Raw genomic sequence first — 22647 nt, 5'->3', positions numbered from 1 at the left:
AATAACCGAAATTAAAGGTAAATCAAATACACTCAATACATCTATGGTGATATTATTAAACTCTACATCAGGTTATTATCTCAATCTTAACAAAAAAGGAAAACATAAATACATAAATAAATATTGATTAACAAACAGTAATTAATATTTAACTAAATCAATGACTAACCAAAAATTTTTATTATCCTACACTTAACTACATAAACATCTTCCTAAGTGCTAATTGAATATATTTTCAAATGTCACTTAACTATTTGCTCCATCAATAACTAACAAAAAATATTATTATCATACACTTAACTACATCAACACATAAACAAATGCTAATTAAATATACTTTCACATGTCACTTAACTCTTTGCTCCATCACTCAATATAATTTATTACAGAATTCTAATCCGTCTTATAAAAATAGGCAATTACGTACTGGCGCTCATATAATCTGGAAACTCCGGAGCATGTATGGCTTCTAAATCCAACACTCGCATTTAAGATGGCTCCTAGAACGGCACTTCATTTGCCAGTAAATTTGTCATGTCTGTCACATTTGGAGCCATAGTGCTGTCACCTTGATCTTCATCTCCATTTGGATCCACAACTTCATAATTGCTTTTAAAATCTTCCTCACTGTCACTATTGTAATCTTCCCGTACAATATTTCGGTCGGCTTCAGATTGTTCGAATTCAATGTACAGTTCGATGAACGACATTTGGGCACAAATTTCAATATACATTGAAAACATCTCTTGCATATTCGCTTCGTCGGTTATATATTTGGTTTGAAATTGAACGAATCCACCAAATACTGGGATGGGATATCTGTATAAAATACATGATATCTTCCTTGACATCGCAGAATCTATCTTCTCATATATCACATATTTGAGCTCTTCAAATGAGATTGTGAAGGGAATAACAACATCCAATGAATTTTCACAAATAAATTTTACTCCTTCAGATGTTTCTAACAAAATCTGACCAAAATAATACACTTTTAAAAGAACGCTATCATCTATTTCCCTCAACAACCTAAACAGAAACAGAACCCTCACAATCAATTTTTTTAACCTCGTAACAAAGAAAAAAGAACCAGGAGAAGTAGAAAAACGCAGAAGAACACGGTGAGGAAGAAGACGCTATCTGCCTTGTTTATGACTTACACATTTTTATATACATATAGCTCCATAAATCGAACCCTACGAGTTGTTCAAACTCGTTCAAAAAATTCTTTTAATAATTAAATTGGACCCTGCGAATTGCTTTTCCTATTACTAAAAAAAAACCTACACGGACGGTCCGATTTGCACCATCAAAAATTCAAATTTTCCCTCCTTACAAATCGGACCATCCGATTTGCCCCTTATATTTTATTCAATATACAATTCGCATGGTCCGAATTGCTCACGTCAAAAATCATAAAAAGCTACCCCATATTGTGGTGTAGCACCCCCATACCCCATAACAAAGCACTACACACTCATATGTTCCATAACTAAAAAAATCAGCCTCAATATTTATAAAGTTATATGTTATAAATAATAATTTAAAATTAAAAATGAGATTTATTATTTCAAAGTTTATCTCAGTTTAATTTTATTTTTTAATATTTTTAATTATTTTATTAAGATAGTTATATAATTATAAAATTTTGTTAGTTCTTTATTAAGATGATATTATTTTTAATGTAAGATCAGTCTCATTTCATCTATCAATTTTAATACAAATTTTAATTTTAAATCAGTTTACTTCTTGAAATATTCCAAAAATATTTCATTAAATAGAGTTTATTTTGGAGTATTGGGATTCATTATTATATTTTGTGGCTAAAGATTGGAACTTAAATTTCAATACAGGAACACAAAATTTCAGTTCTTTCAGGACCTTCAGAAAGTGGGGACATAAAAAAACTAAGATTTTAGAGATGCAGACAACAACTTTAATAATATTTCTTTTCGAAAATATCCTCATTTAACTTTTTAAATTTTCATTCTACCCTTCTCTGATCTATCTTCACCTCTCCAACCTTCTGTCACCTCATCCTGCACTCATTCCATCTCTTCTGTCATAGCCTTATCTATCATTCTTCCCGACGACGGCAGCGAGCACGGCTCCTCCTTCCCTCACTGACGACGTCCCCTCTCCAACTCATTCATTACCACCATCCACCACTCTCCGACCCTCCTGACGTTGTCACCGTCCGCACTGCCATGTTTCCCACCGGAAAGACCCACCATGACGACTTTTGCCGCCTCTTCTCCAAGCATGGCCCCCACGTTTTTCCCGACGCCATTTTGACCATCTCCCTCGTCGGACCAACTGTTGCTAAATTTCTCATCACCTCCACCATACCCAAACCCCCGAAAGATTCAAACTTTTCACCATTCCAGAGGGGTTGAAGGTCTTTGAGCTCTGCTTTGTCATGGTGAGTAACAAATGTGCTTGGCAATCCTCCTTGGTTGAAGACAAGTTCTTTTGAATTTTCCTGGCAAGGTTGCAGATATTTGATTCATTAACATGAATTGAATTTCTAGGGGAAAAAAAAAGAAAAGAAAAGAAAAATAGAGTTTGTACATGATTGTTACTTTAGTTGAGTTCATTGGAGCCAATTTGAACTTTTCTGATGACGATGATGAAGAAAAGGAGGGATTAGGATTTAAGTTTTTTTTTTATTTTTTTAATTAACAAGTATATTTTTTATTTAAGACATAATTTAGACTTATACACTTTACACTAAACACAATATAGAGACTTAATTTAATCTTCATCTCTCAATCTCAGATTTCCTTCCAAACGCTACCTTAGAGTTACAGTGTAAGGATTCTCCATAGCAAGACCTTCTTCCTCTGACCACTCTTTCAACTTCGTCAATGGTGGCCACACACAAAGGAGATGGAAGTTGTCATTCCTGTGGAAATAGCCACTGGTGCACGAAATTGTAATCATCAATGGCGCCATCAATATGATACGCTCAATTGCAATCTCAACTCTTTATCACAACTTCGCACAACTAACCAGCAAGTGCACTGGGTCATCCAAGTAATAAACCTTACGCGAGTAAGGATCGATCCCACGGAGATTGTTGGTATGAAGCAAGCTATGGTCATCTTGTAAATCTAATTGAGCCAATTTCAGATAAGCGTATGGAGATGCTCTGTCCCTTCCGTCTCTTTACTTTCCTACTGTCTTCATCCAATCCTTCTTACTCCTTTCCATGGCAAGCTGTATGTTGGGCATCACCGTTGTCAATGGCTACAGTCCCGTCCTTTCAGTGAAAACGTTCAACGTGCTCTGTCACATCACGGCTATTCAGCTGTCGGTTCTCGATCATGTCAGAATAGAATCCAGTGATTCTTTTGCGTCTGTCACTAACGCCACACAATCGCGAGTTTGAAGCTCGTCACAGTCATTCAATCCTTGAATCCTACTCAGAATACCACAGACAAGGTTTAGATCTTCCGGATTCTCTTGAATGCCGCCATCAATTCTAGCTTATACCACGAAGATTCTGATTAAGGAATCCAAGAGATATCCACTCAATCTAAGGTAGAACGGAGGTGGTTGTCAGGCACACGTACATAGGTGAGAATGATGATGAGTGTCACGGATCATCACATTCATCAAGTTGAGGAATAAGTGATATCTTAGAACAAGAATAAGTTGAATTGAATAGAAGAACAATAGTAATTGCATTAATACTCGAGGTACAGCAGAGCTCCACACCTTAATCTATGGTGTGTAGAAACTCCACCGTTGAAAATACATAAGAACAAGGTCTAGGCATAGCCGTGAGGCCAGCCCCATGATCTAAGATAGCATAAGACTACTCAAAGATAGCTACCCCCGATGAGAATACAATAGTAAAATGTCCTATTTATAGAGAACTAGTAGTTTAGGGTTTACAAAGATGAGTAAATGACATAAAAATCCACTTCCGGGCCCACTTGGTGTGTGCTTGGGCTGAGCATTGAAGCTTCTATGTGTAGAGACTTTTCTTGGAGTTAAACGCCAGCTTTTGTGCCAGTTTGGGCGTTTAACTCCCATTCTTGTGCCAGTTCCGGCGTTTAACGCCGGGCAGTCTTGAGCTGATTTGGAACGCCAGTTTGGGCCATCAAATCTTGGGCAAAGTATGGACTATTATACATTGCTGGAAAGCCCAGGATGTCTACTTTCTAACGCAATTGAGAGCGTGCCAATTGGGATTCTGTAGCTCTAGAAAATCTACTTCGAGTGCAGGGAGGTCAGAATCCAACAGCATCTGCAGTCCTTTTCAGCATCTGAATCAGATTTTTGCTCAGGTCCCTCAATTTCAGCCAGAAAATACCTGAAATCACAGAAAAATACACAAACTCATAGTAAAGTCCAGAAAAGTGAATTTTAACTAAAAACTAATAAAAATATAATAAAAACTAACTAAAACATACTAAAAACATACTGAAAACAATGCCAAAAAGCGTATAAATTATCCGCTCATCAACCACCTCCCAGTTCTGATCCCAATGCATTATTATTGCCAATGATGATGTTGGTGCTTCGAATGCCACACATCCATGGCGGGTATCATCATCATCACCGCGTATTACAGCAAAGAGGAAATAACATCTTTTTCAAGGGTCAAAATAAAATTTTAAAAAATTTAAACTTAAGTGTGTATCTAAGAATTTAATTTTGATTAAGTTAAAGTAATTTTAGAAGTACATTCAATTATGTAACGTCACGTCAACATACTTTTTAGTTTTTAGAGTAAATATCCATTTCGGTCCCTAACCATTTGGACGAGGGACTAAGCGCCTCCCAACAATTGAAAATTACTCAAGCGATCATCATCCACCTAAGAAAATGGTCTTTACGCCCTTTGTAATCGGTTGGAAAATGGTAGAGTGTTGACATGTCAGTGGAAGAATTTTGTTCCTCTAAACTTGGGACAAATCGACCTTTGAGAGCCCTAAACAAGAGCAAAGTTCATGGTCCACCCCTCCACCCTTTCTTCCCTTCTTCGCCACCTTCGGCGACTACCTTCGCCTCTGGGAGGTTTGCAAATCCTCCATCAAGGCCCACTCCCTCTTTAACAATAGCAAGACTAGTGAAAGTGTGCAATTGAGGTATTTGTAAAAATGTCTGAACTAAATTTGATGGATCACAAGTCATCCATGCCGAGAAAGCAAAAACCAGAGAAATCATCATACATTAAACAGAGAAATTGTCGGCAACTCTTTCAATTCCACCATCACCTCCTAGGGCGACTTTGACTGGGAGAAGCACGTGAGCAGGTCGGCACGCCGTGCCTCCCCTTCTAGTCTATCCGTCTTTATCACCGGTTTATGAACCTTATAGAAGCACGCAAGACAGTGAACCCTTAACCCGTTGTCATTTGGGTCTCATCGAGTCCGTATATGGGATTAATATAATATCAATAATTTTATTAATTTATTATCAGTAAATGGACAGATTAGTCCCTAAAAGATTAGACGATCTCCAAATTGATCCCTGATAAATTAAAATAATTAAAATTGTCCTCAAAAAATTTAAAATTGATCACGTTAGTCCTTCTGTCTTTTTTGTCACTAACAATGTTAAGTGTTGCTGATGTGGTATGTTAGCTTGACATGTCAGTAAACGGCGTCGTTCTCTCCCAAAGTACATTTGTTACTCACATCACCTCTTCAGTTCCTCACACTCACTCATTCTATTTCATTCTTCATTCTCTCAGAGCAAAACCTCTCCTTGTTTCACTACAAAGAAGAAAAAGTGTTGAACAGCAACCTATAGTACAGTCCGACAACATCATTGTTTTTGACCTAACTGCTGAGACTATATTCATTATGCCTGGAATCCCTTCGAATGCAGATTTCAGATCCCTATGAATGTTCTTCTTTTTCGGCAGGTTCATCAAGCACACTTGACCACAAATAAGAACAACTAAAGTGTCTTCAAATTTCATGGTGACAGTAATAGTCAAATGCCAAATTGTAGACACCGTACCGCAGATACTAGAAATAAACAGTGGCCAAAAACAATGTCATGTTTCATCCAAAGACCAAGCACAAACAAACAACAATAACAACAACATCAACAAAATATAAACAACACTAGACCCTAGCATTTTTCTTTGACCATATTCTTTTTAGGCTCCATAAAATCTGTACTTCTGAATCAACAAAAATTAAAGAATTCAGGATAAAAAAAATTAAGAAAACATCAAAATTTGCATAAAAGTTAAAATGCATGTATTATTTCACCAAACATAATAACATGAACCACAAACAAGTGAACAATAATACAAAAACAAACATAATAACATGAAACACAAACAAGTGAACAATAGCACAAAAATAATCATTCTATGGAATAAAATTCGACCAGTGTTCAAATGTTACTAAATCTTTCTTCTTTTTTCATTGTTATTGGGGTTAACAACATCGCTCTTGAGCTTTTTCAAGTTAGCAAGTTGTACTTCTCTGCTTTGATGCATTTCGTCAAGCAATTTGTCTTCAACGGAAGTGTTACACTTTCCCTTCACCGAACCCTCTGGGTTTGTGCTTCAACCACTTTCTCATCTTCTCAAATGGCATCATTCCCTTTTCATCTCCACCTTCTTCGTATTTTTCATTGTTGTCGTCGTACTATTCATTAGCGTCGCCCAAAACGACGTTGTCGTCTTCAAAGTTTTAATCGTTGTCGTCGTCATAGTAATCGAATTTATCATCGCAGCGAAGAGCTCGAATCATTGCTGCCGTGTGACTGCAATAGTAGCCGACCTTCGCCGGAAAAGACGCACATAACACTTGCCATTTAATTGCTCGTCGAAATCAATGTCATTTGTCTTCTGGTGACCGTCATTGCTAAGTTCAGACTTTAGAATAGAACAAAGAACAAGATTTTTTTTTTTTTTACTTAAAGGAAAGAGAGGTGTGATTGAAGTGTGAGGAATTGACCCTTTGTTTTTGTTGCTAGTCCATACGATGCTGTTTTATGAATAAGCTTTTCTTAGGTAAAAACAGCGTCGTTTTATATGGTGATATGTGATTTAGCATGTTAAATTAGTTTTTGCTAATGGCGTTAGTGAAAATAGTGACAAAAAGACTAATGTAACTAATTTAAAATCTTTCAAAAATAAAATTAATTATAAAAATTTTTCACAAATAAAAAAAAATTACATAATCTTTGGAAGACTAATTTAATAATTTACTCACTTTATATTATTATTCGAAGCGTAGGTAGTAGGGGTGTTCGCGGTGCGGTTTGGTTCGGTTTTTTAGAGAAAAGTCATCCGATCCAATTATTTAATTAACATGCGGTTCGGTTTGGTTCGGTTTTTTTACTAAAACCATCCGAACCAAACCAAACCAATTAAATTCGGTTTGGTTTGGTTCGGTTTGTTCGGTTTTTCAATCAATTCAAAAAAAAAATACTACCATACTATTTCACAAAGTCATAACTTTAAAATCAACAAACAGAAATTCACAATAACTAACAAAGTCTTGATCTAATGAAATTCAACAACAAAAGAAATTAACATACAACAATTAACGAAGTTTAAAAATTCAATAGTCAACACAACAAAAAATAAAATATAAATTTCCAGTGTTTCTACGAGGAGCTCTGAGGAGCTGGCACAGCTGCAGGCAATGCAGTCGGAGATCTAATGCTTGTAGATTCATTTGGAAGACTGGTGCAGCATCAATCCATCATCATAACACAAACTCTTTCATGACCATTTATATGCTTTTTTTTTGTTTTTGTATCCTGTAAATTTCTACAGATTGAAACAATAGGAAAGGATATTTCTTCTAACCCATAAACATCATGATTCACTGAACATTAAAAATACCTGCAATTTAATAGGTTCTCCAAAGTTATTTATATGAACTCTTTTCAACAAAATGCATAAATCTGCAACCAGAGATCCAAACATTTCAAGCAATTAGGAGATCCAAAACTAACTCTATCATTGAATAAGTATGTCTACTTGATCAAAGAAATGGAACACATACCCTTAGAAATCGAGCAATACTTAGCTGCTTCAGAATTTCAATTCCCCAAGAAATAACATTGAAATTAAAACAACAATATAATTGGTGCCAAATTTTTGAAACTCACCGGTGTGGAACCATTAAGCACAGGTGGAAGAGGCAAACAATCAAATTGTTTTAAGTTAATTGAGATCTGCAAAACAAACAAATATACAGTTTGAAATTATATTATAATTTCAGACATATACGAGAAAATGTTTACATTAGAAATAAAGGTTAGGAGTACCATTATTTTAGATAGAGCTACAACTGAGTATTTTCTTAGCTTCTCAAATCTATCCCATGTCATCGTACAAAACCAATTAGTTAATTCTAACATTTCTCCTATTTTTGCCATTTCGATTACCTTGGAACCTTTCTCCTCTTAATGCAACAATGTCAAATCAAAACTGTATGACAATACATAAAGTGTACACACAATTAACAGTAAAGTTAAGAGAACTACATTGAAAGCCTTCTATACCTGGGATGAGCAACTCTGACAAGTCAAGCTGCTACCAAGAATTCCATCAAAAAGTCCGAGGTAGAGTTGGTGCCATCTTTCATGCTCACTCTACCCATCAGTGATAAACAAAAAAGAATAAACAAAGACAAAACTAAAACTAGAATAAACAAAACTAATCAAATTAGGAAGCTAATACTATTTAAAAGGTAAAAAAAAGAAAAATTAGCCAAACAAAACAAGGCATGTCATAGCATCACAAATTCACAAGTTCAGAGACATAAACAAAGACAAAAATAGCTAAAACCAGAATCATAAAAACACAATTATGCAATTCACAGATTCACAAATTACACAGAACTTCCAGCAAATTTTTGCTTCAAAAGTAACAAAGGTAAATTTCTGCATTTTATTTCAACTAAATTATTTGAACTAATGCTTCAGGTCAAATTACCAAAATCACAGGCATAAGTGCATAACCATTGAAGCCATAAAATTTTCTTTGACATACAATCTACACAAAATACAATGATCAAACATGGCATAATCCCACTCATAATTAGCATGATATATAATAAACAACCAATCGAACAATTATTTTAACAGAAAAAACATTAAAAGCCAAATTACATGATTTCTTCAACGCAGCATGAATCGAATCGTCAAATTCTATGTGTGATAAACCCTAGGGTTCGATATTAGAAGAGCATGCTGAAAGGAAAAAAAAAAAGAAAACTAGGTGGAACTTACCTGGTTGAAAATTAGGGTTTGTGAAGGGTGAATTGAATGGAATCAAATGTTGGTGACTCCTCTTTAAGTCCTAGAAGAAACGAAGAATGATGTTCGTGGAGGACGACCCAGCTCCTGCTGCTTGGAGGAGATGCCGCTACTGGGCGTGGAGGACGACGAGGAAGTGAGGAACAGACAGAGCCCTACGAAGGTGAGGGAAGCGCGATGAGGAAGGTCGGAAGAGGAAGGACCGCGCCGAGAAGCAAGAAGAGGGAAGCGTGAAGACTGACGAGGAAGGGTCACCGAGAGGGTGCTATTTGGCGACGTCAATGGCTGAGAGGACAACGGCTCTGTGGAGTGTGGGAGGAGGAGTTTTCGGCGCAGTGGAATGGTCGAAGACTCGAGGGGAGAGTGGAGAGAGTTGGGGAGTGGAGACTGGAGACTAGGGTTGCTGAGTGTGGGAGTGGCGGCTACTTGGGGTTGGGGGGTTTTATATTTAGGGTTTTTTAAGTTACCGGTTCGGTTCGGTTCGGTTCGAGTTTTCACTATTAAAACCGAAAACCGAACCGAACCGCAAAAAAACAACAAAATATCAATTTTTCGGTTTTTTTCGGTTTTCAGTTTATTCGGTTTTTGGTTTGTTTGGTTCGGTTGGTCGGTTTTGTTCGGTTTAGATCGGTTTTGAACACCCCTAGTAGGTAGTACCAGCTGCAAAGTGAAAAGTTCCATCCTTTCCTTTTCAAACAGTTGTCAGGTAGCGAATCATGTTATGTTATTGTTATTGTTATGCTGTTTACTTTATTTATTTGTTTATTTATTTATTTATTCCTTTCGGATCCTACTTAACCCTCAAAAAGTTTCATATCACCCACACGACAATGACCAAAAATATTTTCTTTTCCTTTTAATAATGTGCACAATTAAGATTTGTCAAATAAATTTCGTGCTTCCATATATAACTCGTGGCTCAATTAGAATATAGAATAATTGCTTTATATATATATATATATAATATTAATATTTTGACCATTATTAATTATATATTTTTTTATTTATTGTTTGTCTTTCTAAAACGGGTGTTTAATTTCTTGTGTTTGCATCAAAGTTTAATTTTATTTATTTATGTGTCTGTCCTTTTGCCGTTTATAATAAGATTTAAAATTAACATATTATTGTAAAGTGAATGGTTTTGATTTAAGTTGTAAAGTTTCAACTAAACCACATAACCACTTCTGCTGTATAATAATAATAATAATAATAATAATAATAATAATAATAATAATAATAATAATAATAATAATAATATATACTCTACACTAGAAATTTAAAACACATAAAGCTCTTTAAATTTCGGTTTGGTGAATTTTTTTCCTATTTATTACAACACTAAACCGAAACTTCAAGTTATTAAACGAATAAATATCAGCGTAACCTACTTAATTATGGTAATATTAGAAATACAAAAAAACTAAAATTTATATTATTTAATATTTATTAATTATTATTAAAATTAATAAATATTAAATAAAGTAAATTTTAACTATTTTGATTAATATTTTTTGCTACTTGGCCAAAACTAAAAAGCGGAAATAAAGGGGGAATTATGGAACACAAATTCTCTTGCTGGATCAACCATGGAAATTCTCGATCACGGAAAAAATTTTGAAAAAGAATCAAGTGAAAAAATATAAGATAAGAAGATACCATATCCAACTCAAAACCTTAAGATAATAAGTTAACAAGTCTTTTATCTTATAAAATCCTCACTCTTTCTTATTTTCTTTAATGTGAGACTAACTTCATACACTCATCACACTTGTAACATTAACACCTCCATTATTAAAACTGAAATATTAGGGAATTTATGTTTGGACAAGATCCATAGATTTAACATAACATAGGAAATACTCAGCAAGACAAGAAGTATTACTCACGTCATACACTAGTTATTTATTGTACAAATATTCACATTCACTCTATCTTTCATATCATACATGTAATAATACAAATTATAAAAAAATGGTTTAATTTATTTTATTCTCACATTCTTCAATTATCCAAAAAAATTTCTTACTATCTTATACTAAATCATGCCAATGTCACATGATCACTACATTAGGTTAGGTCATATTCATTATTATTATTATTGATGAAAACACATCACCATAAATGGAGGCCATTATTTCTAGAAATAAATACCATAGAAAGTCTAAATAAAAAGGGTCTTCAGCTACATTATAAAACCATGAATTTAATTTGACAATGATATATATGTTGATAGTTGATACTATATAGCCTCATGTTAATTTAATATGAACGGTACATGCATCTACTATATATATATATACTGAAATTTTTATGTACAAATATATATATACACACGAATTATTTACAAAAATACATGTTCCAATAAGGCCACACTAGCTACCACATGTTAATATCAATATCAATATCAATCTAAGATGATTATTGAATTATTATTTGAGGGTACCCCAAAATAAAAGGAATAAAATAATGAAAAGGCTTTGGCACATGTCTTCGCCCTATTGTATAAAAAATTCTCCCTATATACTAGCTATGTCTCTATCTATTATGCATGTTTCTTTTTCATCCCACTATTGCTTTTCCTTTTTATTTAATTAATTAAAATTGTGTTTTTATATTCATTGGTAAAGTAAATATATAGGAATGTATTTTATAATAATACTAATAATAATTAATTAAATTTACACATTTTGTAAATGTCTTTATTTGTAAATTAAACGTATCTGATCTTGAATAATAATCTAAAAATATGGTCTAATAATATTAATTAATGAGCTAACTGAGGTGTCTCAAAATTATCTAAACTTTTGTGCATAAGTAAATAAAGTACCAACGGATTAAAAGGGGAAAAAAAATTAAGAATTGAAGTCAAGTTTAAGTGCATTAAAGAATTATGAATGAATAGACGCTCCCATGCATGATGGGTCCAATGCCTTTTGAAAAAGAAAAATTCAAATATTTAACATGTTTGTAGCTTTGAGCAACATCTTAAATTTTAACATGGTGAATGATGATGATATACATGAAAAAATAAATGACTCATGTTTTTCAAATACGAGCGTCTGGTGGTTTTAAAAATGCTTATTAATACGTGGCAGCATTGTACAAGAAATGAAATTAAGAAACTCTTGGATACTAATAATTTTTAGTATGTTTGGTAATTATTTAATCAGTATAACTATTAAATTATTTTTAACAAATAAATTTTATTAATTTATATATATAAATTTTAAAAAATATGAATGTAAATTATATTAATTTATATGTACAAATTTTAATATATATATATATATGTAAATTATATATTTTTTATATATAAAATTTTTATAAATATAAATACAAATAATTCTGATTAAATGTTGGTCATGTAAGATTGTTCAATAAAATTTACCTCAAAAATGAATATTGTAGTATTTGATTTTTATTCCTGAATTATTTTCTTAATCTAATTCGGCTTCTGATATAATGATGTGCCACACACAATATAATGAATATTGTAGGAATAAAGTTCATTCAACAACCCTGTAATCAATGTTCCTAAAGGTCGTTGATATTAATGTTAAGAACAAGTACTCTAGCTTTCTTTTCTTCCCTTTAAAGAATTTTAATAAAGATAAAACAGAAAGGTTAGAGAGATAAAAAAAAAAGGACAAAATTAGATTTATTTAATATTTATTAATTATTGTTAGAATTAATAAATATTAAATAAGATAAATTTTAATTATTTTTTGGTTAATATTTTTATTATCAAATATTTCCGAAGATAAAATTAGTAGTTATTTCCTAATTAATAAGTGTTTACTGTTTATTCCTTTGATTCCCTTAAATCACATTTCACCCCCACTAGCTAGGAGTACTAATAATAATAGTTGCCACTTTTTTTTTTTGAAAATTAATTATTTGCCACTACCCCGTATATATATAGAGAGAGAGACTGTATACATAATTTCATATAAATTACTAATGTATTTTAATCAATAAAAGATCATCTCCTTCTATAAAAATGAATTACTTTTGCCCCATTATTATTTTCTGATGGGGTAGATAATTATTTTCATGAACTTGAATTGAGCTTATGGTAATTAGAAGATGGCCCGTGATAGTTTAATTTGGGATGAAAATTCAGATGGAGTCGATTTCATGTAAAATTGATAGTTAAGAACTGTTGGATGAAAATTTAGTCAAATCAATCAAATCATCTAATGACTTCATGTGAAATCGACTGCACCTGAATCTTTATCTTAATTTCGACTATTTCATGCTATGTATGTATTGTAAATGTGTATGATCAATGTCACACACTCTTATCTAGTTATCTGCTACAAACTGAAAGTGATAGCGATATATGGGGACACAGATTGTTTAGGCCTAGCTAGCAATACATTTAATACGAAAAATTATATGAGAGAAATATTAGAAAATATTTTTAGTAGAAAAAGAATAATATAAAAGTTTGTACTATTTTAAAATTTATTTACATACCTAAGAATAAATGAAAATATAAATTATTGTGTTACCCCACAGGGCAGAGAGCAAAATGAAAGTCACATGGATTGTGCCCTCTTCTTTTGGGCAGCACCAACTAACCTAAGTACCTAACCTAATACATATATTGAAACATTACTCACAAGTCATAAACCCCTTTTGATTATTGGAACATGATTATTATATGCCCCACCTTTTTGGAAGAGAGCATTCCATTCACTCATCATAATCATATCATCTGTTGAGATTAATAGATTCACCTCAATCAAATATAAGGTGGAGATCTAATCCCCTATATATGAATAATAATTACTAATTAGTTTATATATATAACCAATTATTTAGAGTGTGAAAATTTGTCATCATGACACCAATAGTTTTCCAAAAAGCAAATTCCATAATATTCTTGAAGACCTATTCAGGTGTGCATGCTTGTCTTAACGCAAGATGCAACTTACTTTATACTTTCTTTTATTTTATTTTAAGGATACGCATGGGTGTGTTTTGTTTATAAATATAGGATACTAAAATATAGATATAAAAATATAAAATTATATTTGAGAGATAAAATATAAATTGTAATATATTTTAAAATATTAAATTAATATAGTTTGTATTTTTTTTTGAAAAAATATTAAATAAAAATATAATTTATTTCTTTTTTTATTGTGATTATTAGTTTTTTATAATTATATTTTTTATTATTTTAATTTTTTTATTTTATGTAAAAAAGAAATTAAATTTTTGTTATTTATTTAATTTTATAGTTAATTTATCATTAAACAAAATATAAAAATATTAATTTTTATATTCTTATTCTTTGTATTATATTTTAGTATTCTGTTTTATTCCATTCTTAAAATTAAATGCAGTTCATGTGATGACGAAAAAATTAATTAAATTGGCATATTATTTTAGTTACATGCATGCTTAGATTTGAAGTAAATTATGTGTATATATGATATATTTACAGAAAAATGCAGGGAGATAATTTAAATGTTAAACAACGTAAATAATAATTTAAAAAAAAGTTAAATTAATTATTAAAATCAGATTCTCAATTAAAATAATTAATTTTTGAAATTAAATTATTAAGGTTAAGTAACCTAACCTCTTCTATCACATTACGTTCTCATTCAATTTCAATCATCTTCCTCCTTTAATTTACATTTTCTCCTTTTACCATGCCGCTACGAAAATAGCGTTGTAACTTCAACCACCGTAATATACAGCGCCGCTAAATGCTGTCCGCCATCGCGACTTTTTCCTAGCGCAACGCAATTACTGCCGAACGCCGTCCACCATCGTGGCGCTCTCCTTGTGCCACTGAACTCTGCCTACCCCACTATCATGATTGCAAGCATTATTATGCATACTACTTTTAAGACTATAGAAAAGATAAATCAAGTACGTGAGATTGTAATTATTAGAGATATGCTGATCACAACGTGGTTGGTTTCATTGATAATAGTAATTATATAGAAGAAGAGCATATAGCAAGCTACTATTTTCTTATTGGTATTCGGCTGCATAGAAACTATTTATTTTTCATCTCGGATAATAAAATTCATAGAGGGAGGTTATATGCCAATTTTATCTTCTTTGTTCTTGACGATGATCATGGAAATATGGCATTACGTGCACAAAAAGAGGTACATGTTCGAGTTTGGAAATAAGGTTTTCAATAAGTACATGTTCATGATTGCAAGCATTATTTTTGTGTTGCCGACTCTCCCTCTTTCTTGTTTCCACCTTGTTGTGGTCAATCCATATATAATATGCCGGATATAGTTATTTTAGTAAGTATACGAATGATTATTTTAATTCTTATGTGAATAGTTATTTGATTATTGGAATGAGTTAAGTTAAATACAACTAAAATATGTTGGATGTTCAATTTACTAGACATGCGGATGATTATTTTTATCCTTAAGTTGATAGTTACCCTTAAGCGTAATAAGGGCCCTTGTTGACGAACCAGCGGCGGTGAGGAGGATCCCGGTGATGACAATGGAGGCTGGTTAGCGACCAAGCAACGACAGAAAGTTTGAAAAAAAAGCTGGTGCTTTGGTAAATTAGGATATAATAGATGGTTAAAATTTTTGAATTATTAAATAGAATTTTTTAGTTAGATAATTTAGATAGAGTGTTCTTTTTTAACTTTATTAGGCCAATTTTCCAACCTATTATTTACATTATTTAGATTCTCCATTATCTACCTGGCAAAATTAATTTCGCATCACATCTTCAATTATTTTATTTTGGACCATTATCTATCTTCTTTACAAAATTATTTAATTTTTGTTTTTAATTTATCACACGAGCCAGCTGCTAGTAATAATAATTTTTTATTAAACATATTATTTATACACAAAAATTAAAACCAAATACTATATATTTTTGTATAAATATATATAATTTAATCTATTTTTAATATATAATTTATATTTTAATATATATTTTATTATAATAACTAATTTTAATAAATAATTTTAGTGTATATTTAATAATTTTTTTATTAATTTTTTCCAACGTTGTAATTGAGTATCTTTTATAAAATGAAAATTTTATGTTTCACTTCACAATTTTTTTTTATAAGGATGTAATCTTCAATTTAGTTTAACTATATCAAAATGTGGAAATATTAAAGAAAGAAATGCAAAAGGGGCAACACATTTATTTTACCACTTAGAGGGTTTAAATAAATTTAAGGTCACGTCAGCAATAATGATTTTCAATTAAGAACTTTAAGATAGATTGCCATTTTTTGGGTTTTAGTGTCTCCAAAATATTTTATTTTAATTTTTGGGCCCTCTTTCTTCCCATATTTATTTGGATTAAAAATATAATTAAACAAAAAATTATATATATATATGGTTGGGTGTCCAAGATAAATTTTAATAAAATATTTTTTGTATATCAATTCTGATATTTACAATAATTAAATTTATTTAAAATTAAAACTTGTATTAATATAATATTTGAAATGAGACTAATATCAATAAAAAAAGACTATAACATTTAAAAAAAAGACTAATTAAATATTACTACTTATATAATTCATCAAATAAAATAATTAAAAATAATATAAAATTTAAATTAAATTAAAATTAAATATTAAAATAATAAATTTTATATTAAATTTTAAATTAATTTTAATAATATATAGTCCTATAAATATTTATGACATTGTATATAACTCAAAATAAAATTAAATTAAAATCAAACATGATGCTCTAAAGTCATGTAACACGAGTAGGTAATTACTTGTTAAGATGGTATATTTTTTTGTTTAAAAAATATTTATTTAATTATTTATTCGATACGTGAGATATATATACACATAAAATTTGACCTTTTGAACAATATTTTGTAAAAATTCAAACAAAATTTAAGGCTTTATTTGAAAAATGGATTGAGACTGAAAATTAAATATTCAGAGATGAGAAATGAAAAATAAATATTAAATTAAATTTTTGTATTATATTTAATATAAAATATATAAAACTAAATTATTATATTTTAATATTAAAAGTTGTAGATTCAGGTTTTTTTATTTTTAATAAAAAAATTATTATATTTATTTTAAGATAAATATAAAAATTAAAATAAATAAAATTATTTACATATTTTTATTAACTAAAAAAAATAAAAACAAAACAGGCTTAAATTAATTACCTCTCTTTTCTTTTTTTTCCTTTTTCCTTCTCTTTGAGAATCATCATCATAAGATAATAAGAAAAATTTTTTTTTGACTTCTATTCTTTTTCAATTTAAATAAATCGTACCTTAATAATTAAAAATGACAGTTCACTCTTATTTTTTCTTTTCATTAGACACATGAGCCCCTTATATTTCTTTTTCATTAGACGCATGAGCCATTCTGTAAGAATTTTCGATAAAATATGATGAAAAATGCTTATGTGTGATGTAGCTTGTATAATTTGGCCTTCATCAGTCCTATGTGAATGATAACCATTTGATCAAAATTATTTAGTTCTTACATAATTGATAAACCGCTATTTTACAGTTTATTTTGTACTGAATTGAGCGAATTTTATCTATTATTCTCACACTTATTCATAGAATTTGCATGTTTTACATTTTCCTTCCTAATTTTGTGCTATGATTGAAAACATGCTTCTTTAGCCTTAAATTTGCTAATTTTAATCCCCTCTTATTACCATTCGATGCCGTGATATGTTTGTTAAGTGTTTTCAGGGTTTATAGGGCAGGAATGACTTAGAGGGTAGAAAGGAAGCATACAAAAGTGGAAGGAATACAAGAAATTGAAGGAATTGCTAAGTTGTCAATCTTGACCTCTTCGTACTAAATCGATCATAACTTGAGCTACAGAGGTCCGAATGAGGCGGTTATAGTTGCGTTGGAAAGCTAACATTCGAGACTTCAAAATGATATGCAATTTGTCATAGTTTTCTTGCAGTTAGGTGACGCGTACGCGTCTCTCATGCGTACGCATCACAGGATCAGCGTGACCAGTGCAAGAGGCAATCGACGCGTATGCGTGGATGATGCGTACGTGTGTGATGATTGAATTTTTGATGGTCTAGAATTTCACAAATGAATTCTCGTTGCAAGTATAGTTTCTAAACCAACAATAATCCTAAAATCTATAAACTGAAATATTCAAACCTCGGGTCATTCTCCCTAGGAATTGCAATAAAGTGTCCTTGTTATTGGTTATGAGTTATGTTTGTGATTTTTGATAAGAAACATGAAAGATAAATGGCAAAAAGTAAACTAGTAGCTAAAAAGGTCTTGGCAAGGGTTGGTGGTCAAGGATCCCTATCCTAATCACTAACCACAATATGAGAATTGGCAAGAATTAATCCCATTAAGTCATCCTCTAACTAGTAAAGGAAAGTCAAATGAGCTATATCAATCCTAGTTCATAAATCCTAACTCTCCACAAATTCAATTAGTGAAAACTAGAGTCAATGGCTCCCAATCATCAATTACTTGGACATTAGTAACTCAAGAGTTTCTAAGTTACCTTTCCAAGCCAAGAGCACAAAATTCTACTCTAAAATCTAACCAAGCATTTTATCAAACACTTGGAAGGCACAAAAGAAAAACATAGTAAATTGACAACTAGAATGAAATCTAACAACAATTATTGCAAGAAATTAACAACAACAATCAAAAGAAACACAATTATTATGAATTATCTTGAATTGAATGGAAATAAAATAGAAGAGACAAGAGTAGATCTACAACAAAGCATAGAAACAACATAAAGGAAATTATAACAAAAGAATAGAGGAAGATGAATGTAACAACAAGAATGGAGAATCAAAAGTAGAAGAAAGCATGAATCTAAATCTAGATCTAAGAACTAAACCTAATCCTAATCCTAATCCTAGAGAGAAGAGAGAGCTTCTCTCTCTAGAAACTACTTCTAACTAATCCTAATGTGTAAAAATGGTCAAAAAGTCCCTTTGCTCTTCAATCCTTGGCTTTAAATAGCATCTTTGACGCCAAAGTTGGTTGGGATTGGGCCCCACATCTCCTGAGAATTCACTGGGCGCGAATTCACATAAAAATCAAGTATCAGCATCGATGCGTACGCGCACAGCACGCATACGTGTCCATGGGCCATTTCGCAATGTGCGTGCGCGCATCCATGAGCGAGTTCAATTCTTTGGCTTTTCATGATCTTCTCCACTTTGTATGCTTTCCTTTCACTCCTTTGATCCTTCCGTAGCCTTTTCAACCTGAAATCACTTTGCAAACACATCAAGGCATCTAGTGGAATCGAAGGTGAATTAAATTTAGCTAATTAAGGACCTAGAAAGCATGTTTTCACACTTAAGTACAAATTGGGAGGCAATCATAAAATCATGCTATTTCATTGAATAAATGTGGGTAAAAGGTCATAAAATCCCTTAAATGAAGCATAAGATAACCCTACAAATGGGGTTTATCAGCGTGACCAGGAATTTGTTCAAGCGACGCGTACACGTTGCCGACGTGTACGCGTGACGAGCGTCACGTGCTGCAATTTACAGAACTCGATGGGGGCGATTTCTGGGCTGCTTTTGACCCAGTTTCAGGCTCGAAAATACTGATTAGAGGCTGCAAAGTGGAGCTGGAAGGGGGGAATCAATCATTCAACTTTGGTTTAGTTGTAGTTTTCTAGAGAGAGAGGCTCTCTCCTCTCTCTAGGTTTTAGGATTTCTACTCCAATTTCTTTTTAGATTTAGATTTAATTTCTCTTTTTATTTACAATTCCTTGCAAGTTATTGTTCTATCACCTTTGTTCTTCAATTCTACTTGTTATTTCCTTCACCCTGTTATTCTTATGTTTATGCACTCTTGATGCTTTGGATCTTTGTTAATGCAATTTATATATTCATATTGTTATTGCTTTCTTCAGTTGTCATTGTTAATTTGTTTCAATTGGGTTTAGATTTAATATTCCTTGTTACTTTTTTATGCCTTTATTTTGTGCCTTCCAAGTGTTTGATAAAATGTTTGACTGGGTTTCGAATTAGATTTTTATGTTCTTAACTTGGATTGATCAATTAGAGACTTTTGAGTTATCAAAATTCTTTTGTTGATTGGCGATTGAAAATTGCTAGTTGGCTTAGACTTCACTAAATCTAGTCTTTGATTAGGAATTGTAAACTTAAGTTGATTTTTCTCACTTGACTTTCCTTCATTGTTAGAGGTTAACTAAGTGAGAGCAAAAGGTAATTACCATCACAATTGATGATGATAATAAGGATAGGAATTCCAATTCTCAATCCTTGTTAGGACTTTTCTTAGTTGTTATTTTATTTCTTTGTTATTTACGTTACTTGTCTCTTATCATAAAACCCAAAAATATACTTTATCATAACCAATAATAAACACTTCTCTGCAATTCCTTGAGAGACGACCCGAGATTTAAATACTTCGGTTAATTTTATTGGGTTTGCTTAAGTGACAAACAATTTAAATATTGATTGAGGTTTAATTGTCGGTTTAGAACTATACTTGCAACGTAATATTTTTGTGAAAATCTTTACCGATATTTTTCTTCCATCAATAATCATCAAAATGATGTCCTAATTAAATGGTTATCATCCCTTTGCAGCATTATTTTGATGACTGTATAGGCAATAAACAGTCCAAATCAAATAGTTATCATTCATGTAAGACAGGTGATGAAAGCCATATCATATAAGCTAACGTCATACGTAAGTATTTTATGCTACTTTTTACCAGAAATTCTCATGGAAGGGCTCATGCGTCTGACAAAAATAAAAGGATGAGCAGATTGTTATTTTTCAACTGTTAAACTACGGATTGTCTAAATTGAAAAAAGACAAGGATCGAAAAAAAATTTTACTCTAAGATAATCATCAGAATGAAGTTGCAACACCTGCCCCTAACTTTGAATGGCTCCATTCTTTGCTGACACTACCGAAAAAGGATACTCTCTCGTCACCGTCTCGAAATCCACCTCTTTCTTTGCGTTCTTCTCTTTGCAGCAACCTTCTCCAATAAGTCTCTCCATAGCAGGAGCAGTTCCTTCCCCCTCTCTTTCTCTCTCTCTTTCTTCGACGATGATAACAGCCTTTAACCTTTCTAGCGTCGCCTCTTCTCCTTTTATATTCTTTGGTGTCTCTTTTTTCTTTTGGTATCTCTTAACTTAAGTCATGAAATATTCTGTGTTTTTTTGGTTAAATTTAAAATTTTAAAAATTAAATAAAAATATTTTTTTAAAAAATATTATTAAAATTTTAATCTTTAATTTTTATTTTTTAAAAATATTAAAAAGACTAGAATTTTAAAAATCAAACACAAGTCTCAGTTTCTAGTCTCAATTCTAGTTTTCAAAAACAAAATGCTATCTAAATGACTGAAATTGAGAGAAGCCTAGAAATAATGTTGTTACTTTTGTTTTTCAAGCAATAGGTATAGTAAAGTTAATTAGGAGTTAGTCTTAGAAATCTAATAGAATGTATACTTAAGCAATCATAATTATTGAATAAAATATTGATTAAAAAATTGAGCTATCAATATAAGTTATATGATTAATATTTTATTTATTTAAGTTGTAATAATGGATTTTTTTATTTAAATTAAATATATATAGTATTTACTGATTTAAATAAACACGAAAGAATTTATCAAAATGCGTAATTAGTCACATCTCGAATACAGTAGGAAAAACCAAAAAATAAACATATCTCGAGTGCACTGATTCCATTATGTGATACAGTGTCTGAGAGTCATATCTTGAGTGCACTCGAAATATGAACATAAGTGCATCTCGAATACACTACATTCGAGATATACTTATATTCTGATATGAATCAATACATCTGAGATACGTGCGAAGATGCAGAACGGAAGCACTGCATTTGAGATATAGTCAAGATTCTATATACTTATGATATAAATAAAAATAGCATAATAAATAAAAAATTACATAATTAATTAAATTTGTGTTAACATAACTTTTTAAATAATTTTTTAAATAGTAAATTTAAATTCTCTTGAGAGAATTTATTAAATATTTTAATATAGAGTTCTTTTAAATATCGTTATATATAAAATTTAAGAGCATATCGATATTTTTATGTCCTATTTATGATTTATAATTCAAGAAGAGACAAACAAAATTAAAAAAATAGAGGTATTTATTTCTGTTAGAAGTTTGGAAATAAATTAATAAGCACATATAAATTATTATATTTATTTCTATTATTATATTATCTTTGTTTCATTGAAATTTCTGTTAAAAAAATATATTATTAAATTTAACATAAAACAATATTTATCTTATTATAAGTATAAAAAAAATAAATAAATAAACAAATTCAACATTATATAATATATTTTTTAAAACTAACCAAACTTAATTAATTATTAAGCTAAAATTTAATTGTCTAAACATAAGTGAAA

At 30.9% G+C, this 22647-nt stretch overlaps 1 long non-coding RNA gene across 1 annotated transcript; it reads right to left on the bottom strand.

The window, feature by feature from the left end:
• Positions 1-8126: 8126 nt before the first annotated feature.
• Positions 8127-9293, bottom strand: LOC130954541 (uncharacterized). Its single transcript, XR_009076339.1, has 3 exons — positions 9223-9293; positions 8494-8583; positions 8127-8163 (listed from the first exon to the last, which is right to left on the bottom strand). It is a non-coding gene; the product is annotated as an uncharacterized LOC130954541 (long non-coding RNA).
• Between the last annotated feature and the right edge of the window lie 13354 nt (positions 9294-22647).

This window comes from Arachis stenosperma, chromosome 10 (assembly GCF_014773155.1).
Source record: "Arachis stenosperma cultivar V10309 chromosome 10, arast.V10309.gnm1.PFL2, whole genome shotgun sequence".
NCBI classification, from domain to species: Eukaryota; Viridiplantae; Streptophyta; class Magnoliopsida; order Fabales; family Fabaceae; genus Arachis; species Arachis stenosperma.
This window is presented reverse-complemented; position numbering and strand designations above follow the sequence as displayed.